Below are 7,807 nucleotides of genomic sequence, written 5' to 3'. Positions count from 1 at the left end.
AGCCCTCATACCGCCCCATACGCAGAAAAATAAAAAAGGTATAGGGGTCAGAATATGACAATTTTAAACATATAAATTTTTTTGCATGTAGTTATGATTTTTTCCAGAAGTACGACAAAATCAAACCTATATAAGTAGGGTATCATTTTAATCGTATGGACCTACAGAATAAAGATAAGGTGTCATTTTTACCGAAAAATATACTGCGTAGAAACGGAAGCCCCCAAAATTACAAAATGGCGTTTTTTCTTCAATTTTGTCGCACAATGATTATTTTTTTCCGTTTCGCCGTAGATTTTTGGGTAAAATGACTGATGTCACTGCAAAGTAGAATTGGTGGCTCAAAAAATAAGCCATAATATGGATTTCTAGGTGCAAAATTGAAAGGGTTATGATTTTAAAAGGTGAGGAAAAAATGAAAGTGCAAAAACGGAAAAACCAGTGGTCCTTAAGGGGTTAAAAGTGGCCTTCTATATTGGTGGTCTTTTCAAAAACATGTGTAGAAGTAAAAATAAAAAAGAATCGGGAGGCAGCGCCTCGTGTGTTACCCTCGCAAGGTGGGGGATTCTAGGAATAAAGGAAGTAAACACACCCAGGGTTTGGTCTGGGCGGCCACTCACCTTAGAGAAAAGAAAATGCGCATCACCCTTAGTTCCGGGGTACCATAGATTTCAGAGGAAGCTGCTCAGCCTAGGGGTGGTCACTGGAAGGGGGCAACCCAACCCGTCCGTATGGATGTCAGAAAGAAAAAAAAGAAGAAAACCACCGTATCCAGGCGCTGCTTCGTCCACCAATAATCCAAAGATGCAGGATTTTAAATAAAGATGTAGATTTTATTGCAAATCAATATATAAAAATGTTTTTGTTGTTTTATTTATTATATATATCTTTTTTTTTTTTTAAATACTGTATCTGGATTATTGGTGGACGAATCAGCGTCCAAAAGCATTTTCTAAAAGCATAACCACTATGTATAATGTATGGTGGTCCAAAAATCCATCACATAAAATCTGGTCTGAAGAAGTGGGTGGTCTTCTCAAAGAGGTGGTCTTTTCTAAAGACTTTAATATAAATGTGATTCCCTAATTTACATTTACTACCTGAATCTCCCCCCCCCCCCATTTTGCTGTTTATCAAGTCATGCTTAATAAACAGATTTGTAAATTACTTCAATGAACAAAATCTTAATCCTTCCAGAACTTATCAGCTGCTGTTATTATCCATAGGAAGTTATTTTCTTTTTGAAATTCCTTTAAGTCTGACCACAGTGCTCTCTGCTGACACCTCTGTCCATGTCAAGAACTGTCCAGAGCAGGAGAGGTTTTCTATGGGGATTTGCTCCTACTCTGGATAGTTCCTAAAATGGACAGAGGTGTCAGCAGAGAGCACTGTGGTCAGACAGAAAGGAAATTCAAAAAGAAAAGAACTTCCTGTGGATCATAACAGCAGCTCATAAATGCTGGAAGGATTAAGATTTTTTTAATAGAAGTAATTTACAAATCTGTTTAACTTTCTGGCACCAGTTGATTTAAACAAAAATGTTTCCAGTGGAGTACCCCTTTAAATCTCCACACACCAGAAATGGAGAGAACTTAACAGGGGCGGACACAGACAACAGAAGGCCCCTGTGCAAAGAATATGCCTGGGCCCCCCCCCCACCCAGGTAATATGTTTGCTAGGTAAGCAAGTAGTACGTTTGCAAGTAGTAAATTAGGTAAGTAGAACATTCTCTAAGTAGGTAGGCAAGTAGTAAGTTTGCAAGTTATTTAGGCAGGTAGTAAGTTCAGTTGGTAGGAAGGCAAGTAAAAGGTTTGCCGCTAGGTAGGTAGGTTACCGAATATAAGCCAAGGCCCCTAATTTCACCCCAAAATCCCAGAAAAAAAAAAAAAAAAAAAAAAAAAAAAAAAAAAAAAAAAAAAAAAAAAAAAAGTTATTGACTCGAGTATAAGCCTAGGGTGGGAAATACATCATCCCCCCCTGTCATCATCCAGACCCGTCATTAACATCCTCATCATCATCACCGCCTGTCATCATCCAGACCCGTCATTAACATCCTCATCATCATCACCGCCTGTCATCATCCAGACCCGTCATTAACACCCTCATCATCATCACCCTTTCATCATCCCCCCTTCATCATCACCGCCTGTCATCATCCCCCTTCATCATCCCACACCCCCCCTTCATCATCCCCTTGTCATCATCCCACACCCCCCTTCATCATCCCCTTGTCATCATCCCCACCCCCCTTCATCATCCCCTTGTCATAATCCCCTTGTCATCATCCCCACCCCCCTTCATCATCCCCTTGTCATCATCCCCTTGTCATCATCATCTTGTCATCATCCCACACCCCCCCTTCATCATCCCCTTGTCATAATCCCACCCCCCCCCTTCATCATCCCCTTGTCATAATCCCTCCCACCCCCCCTTCATCATCCCCTTGTCATCATCACCACATGTCATCATCATCACCGCTTGTCAATGTCTGATACAGTGGTCTTCAACCTGCGGACCTCCAGATGTTTCGAAACTACAACTCCCAGCAAGCCCGGGCAGCCATCGGCTGTCCGGGCTTGCTGGGAGTTGTAGTTTTGAAACCTCTGGAGGTCCGCAGGTTGAAGACCACTGCGGCCTTCGACATCATCCAGCCCCCTCTCACCCCCTTTAGTTCTGTACTCACCTCCGCTCGGCGCTGGTCCGATACTGCAGGACTGTCCAGTGGGGAGGTCGTCCGGTGGGATAGTGGTTCCGGGCTGCCATCTTCAGGCTTCGGGCCCGGAATAGAGGCGTTGCCTTGACGATGACACAGAGGGACGTTGGTAATGAACGTACCTCTACGTCGTCGTCAAGGCAACGTGACTATTCCGGGCCCGAAGAGCGGAGAAGAGGCCCCCCCCCATGAAGATGGCAGCCCGGAACCACTATCCCACCGGACGACCTCGCCACCGGACAGTCCTGCAGCACCAGACCAGCGCCGAGCGGAGATGAGTACAGAACTAAAGGGGGTGAGAGGGGCTGGATGATGTCGAAGGCCGCAGTGGTCTTCAACCTGCGGACCTCCAGAGGTTTCAAAACTACAACTCCCAGCAAGCCCGGACAGCCGATGGCTGCCCAGGCTTGCTGGGAGTTGCAGTTTTGAAACCTCTGTCGGTCCGCAGGTTGAAGACCACTGAGGGCGGAGAGTTCACTCGAGTATAAGCCGAGGGGGGTGTTTTCAGCACGAAAAATCGTGCTGAAAAACTCGGTTTATACTGGAGTATATACGGTATACGTTTGTTAGGTAGGCAGGAAAAGCATTTGCTAGGTAGGTAATATGTTTGGTTGGTAGGTGGGTGGCCACGTTACATTTGGTAGGTAGGCCCTTAGTCCAGTGTTTTCCAAACAGGCTTTGGCTGTTTGGGCATGCTGGGAGTTGTAGTTTTGCAACAGCTGGAGGCACTCAGGTTGGGAAACACTGGACTAAGGGCCCAACTACCCACCAAAATGCCACCTTCTGCTGCCAAACTCTAACTTCCAGCTTAAGACTGTCCGAGCATGCTGGGAGTTGTAGTTTTGCAACAGATGGAGAGACAATGTTTCGAAAACACTGCCGTAGTTAGTGTTTCCCAACCTGGGGGCCTCCAGCTGTTGCAAAACTACAACTCCCAGCATTCCCGGACAGTCTCTAGCTGTCAAGGCATGCTGGAAGTTATAGTTTTGCAACAGCTGGAGGCACACTTATTTGTAAACACTGGTGTAACACTGGAGGCACACTGATTTGTAAAACTGGTGCTGAAACAATGATGACACTGAGCGCACCGTGATTCACTGACCTGCAGGAAAAGCAGAAGGCGGCGAACAGAGAACGGGACACCAATATTGGAGCAACGGGGGAGCATAGACAGTTGAGTTAGTTTCTTTTGGAATAATTTTCATCCCTGGCACAGTGGATAAAACTAAAATAAAATACTAAAAAAGCCAGCAAGTAGAAGTAAAACGTCCGTCTTTATTCAGGGTTCTTCCTTAAAAGCCTTCATGGTGGCAGACAAACCGTGAACATATCAAAAATATGAAATATTGCACAAACAAAGGGGGGTCCCAAGCATGGCTGACGCGTTTCTGATCTATCAATCCTTACTCATAGCCTGTAGATCCTCAAATGAGGCACCCTTATATACTCCAGGGCATTTTCCCCATTGCCACAGGAAGGGAAGGGACAGGTCCACATCACATGTGCGCGTGATTAAAACAAAAACATGGGACCAAACACAGATAAATTATTCGGAGACATATCAGTAATGTAATATTAAATCTGTTTTGCTATTTAGACCATGGGGTTGAATGCAATTCAAAAGATAAATCCACATGATTTCCCTATTGTGGAGGAATCGAATATGGTCACCTCCCCTTTTATTTAGCTTCACCTTCTCAATGCCTGAGAACCTGAGGGAAGTGGTGTTTGAATTATGACATATTAGAAAATGTTTAGATATGTTAGAAATGTTCGAGCTTAAAGGGCCAGCAGCATGTCTAATGTGCTCTTGCATGCGTTTTTTAAGGGACCTTTTGGTGGAACCCACATATGTTAAGTGACATTGTGTGCACATGATTTTATATACAACAAAAGTGCTATCACAGTTTATAAAGTTGTGAATGACATGGCATTTGCCATCCACCGTACCTTCTATTTTCTGGCATTTTTCGGCAAAGGGACATACCACACACCGCGATTTACCGCACTTGTGGAAGCCCTTGGTGCTAATCCACTGGGTGGTAACACTAGCCGTGTCCACCATACTGGGAACAAGGAGATTGGATAGAGTAGGTGCCCGCCTCGCTGCAAATCTCACACCTGACTTTATAATCTCCCCTACCGTGGGATCTGTTGATAGCAAAGGTAAGTGTTTAATTACAATGCGTTTGATGTCATTAAATTCAGGACTGTACGTGGTGACAAATGTAGGACAATCTTGTGATTCAGTTGGTTGCTTTACTTGTTAAAAGGGATTTTCGATCCATAGGATCCACTCTCGACCGAGCTTTTTTCAAGAGCCATCCAGGGTCCCCTCGAGCCGCCAGGCGTGTGCATGCTGCATCAGCTTCCCTGCGGTACATCTCGGCGGAAGAACTGTTCCGCTTAATTCGTATAAGTTCACCTACTGGTAGGGCTCTTACTGTTTGTCTGGAATGGCATGAATTCGCCCTTAGGATGGTATTGCCTGATATCTTTTTTCGGCAAGGATCAACCTCAATTTTATTTGTATCAGGGTTGCCACGTAATATGACATCCAAAAAGGGGGTTTCACTTTTACACCATGTGTGGGTAAATGTAAGATTGAACCGATTATTATTGATATATGTCATGAATGCATCAACGGTCAGATGGTCAGACGACCAAATGATGAACACATCGTCTACATACCTCCCATACCATGCGAGGCATGTGGAAAATGGATTGGTGTCAGAAAAAATTAACTGCTCCTCCCACCAAAAAACAAAAAGCTTAGCCCGAGCTGGTGATGACTTTGCTCCCATTGAAGCACCCGTGCGCTGCAAATAAAAATTGTTACCAAACATAAAATAATTGTGTTTTAACACAAAACCTACCACCTCAATAATGTAATGTCTCAAATCCACAGAATATTTAGAAAATCTCATCAGTATATCCGAGATAGCTGATAATGCCAAGTTTTTCGGAATACTGGAATAGAGCGATTCAATGTCGCAAGTAAGCCATGACAGAGAATCGCTCCATGTGAATTCATCCATGATTTTTAGCAAGTGCTTAGTGTCCTTGATATAACTTGGGCATTACATAACCAGAGGTTGCAGTACTGAGTCCAACCACTCGCATAGGTGCTCGTTATGGGATCCGATCCCCGCCACGATCGGACGCATCGGCGGCGGGAATCGGTCCTTATACAGCTTGGGTAGCGAGTGGAAGATAGGAATAATTGGAGCAGGCACGAAAATATAATCCACTTCTTTTTGGGTCAAAATAGATCTGGCTTTCCCCTCTTCCAACAGAGTAAACAGTTATTTTTTAAAAGGTTCAGTGGGATCCCCACAAAGTTTAAGGTAAGTTTTATCATCAGATAGTAGATTTTCATTTAAATTGATATACAGTCCCGTATATACAATCTCTAAAAGCAATTTGTTCTGCTAACGTATGCATTAGTGGTAAATCAGGGTTTATAGAAAGTTGAGGTGGGTCCGATGGTTCATCAGCATTTTCCACAAAAAAATGTTTCTTAACTGTTAAAGTTCTCACAAATTTATTTATATCCAAAATTGTCCGATAAACATCAAAATGATGTGTAGGAGAGAAACCCAGTCCTTTCCACAGGACCGAGGTTTCTTCATCTGTAATGATTTGTGCAGAAATGTTAATGACTTGAAAATCCTCTTTTATTACTTTTTCCGTTTGTCCTTGTTACGCTCCGAAGCTCTTCTTCCTATGTTTTCTGCCACCGCGCCTTCCTCCTTTTTTGACTGTCTTCTCGCATTGCGATTCTTGTGAGTGTTCACATATTGCGGTTCTGAGTCCCCGCTAGTGTCCGTGGTATCTGAACAATCTGAATTTTCAGTAAACTCCTGGTCAGAAGAACTAAATTCACATGGAGCGATTCTCTGTCATGGCTTACTTGCGACATTGAATCGCTCTATTCCTGTATTCCGAAAAACCTGGCATTATCAGCTATCTCGGATATACTGATGAGATTTTCTAAATATTCTGTGGATTTGAGACATTACATTATTGAGGTGGTAGATTTTGTGTTAAAACACAATTATTTTATGTTTGGTAACAATTTTTATTTGCAGCGCACGGGTGCTTCAATGGGAGCAAAGTCATCACCAGCTCGGGCTAAGCTTTTTGTTTTTTGGTGGGAGGAGCAGTTTATTTTTTCTGACACCAATCCATTTTCCACATGCCTCGCATGGTATGGGAGGTATGTAGACGATGTGGTCATCATTTGGTCGTCCGACCATCTGACCGTTGATGCATTCATGACATATATCAATAATAATCGGTTCAATCTTAAAGGGGTATTCCAGGCAAAAACTTTTTTATATATATCAACTGGCTCCAGAAAGTTAAACAGATTTGTAAATTACTTCTATTAAAAAATCTTAACCCTTTCAGTACTTTTGAGCTTCTGAAGTAAAGGTTGTTATTTTCTGTCTAAGTGCTCTCTGATGACACCTGTCTCGGGAAACGCCCAGTTTAGAAGAGGTTTGCTATGGGGATTTGCTTCTAAACTGGGCGTTGCCCGAGACAGGTGTCATCAGAGAGGACTTATACAGAAAAAAACAACCTTAACTTCAGAAGGTCATAAGTACTGAAAGGATTAAGATTTTTTTAATAGAAGTAATTTACAAATCTGTTTAACTTTCTGGAGCCAGTTGATATATAAAAAAAAGTTTTGGCCTGGAATACACCTTTAAGTCCCAGGATGCCCTTGGTCCTAGTGGGGTTAAAATGTCAAAAGATTAAAATATATAAACTAAGAAGACACTGTGAAGTACGGGGATATACTCGGCAGGCCTGGAGAAATATTCTTCTAAAAGATGTTTTTATGTACTTGATGTATTTCTAGGTGTATATTAATATATATATATATATATATATATATATATATATATATATATATATATATATCAAAGAAGAAAGCAGCACTCCTAAAGCGTGAGTAGGTGCCTCCAGCTAGGGTCCGGGTCCAGGATCCTGCATACGTAGTTCCAAGGAAAATGCGGTGGCACTCAAGGTATGGTGAAAAAATGAAAACTATTTATTCATCCCAAATGTGCAAAGAGCGATGTTTCA

The sequence above is a fragment of the Hyla sarda genome, chromosome 7, assembly GCF_029499605.1.
Source record: "Hyla sarda isolate aHylSar1 chromosome 7, aHylSar1.hap1, whole genome shotgun sequence".
NCBI lineage: Eukaryota > Metazoa > Chordata > Amphibia > Anura > Hylidae > Hyla > Hyla sarda.
The sequence above is the reverse complement of the archived record's forward strand: the minus strand, read 5'-3'. Positions refer to the sequence as shown.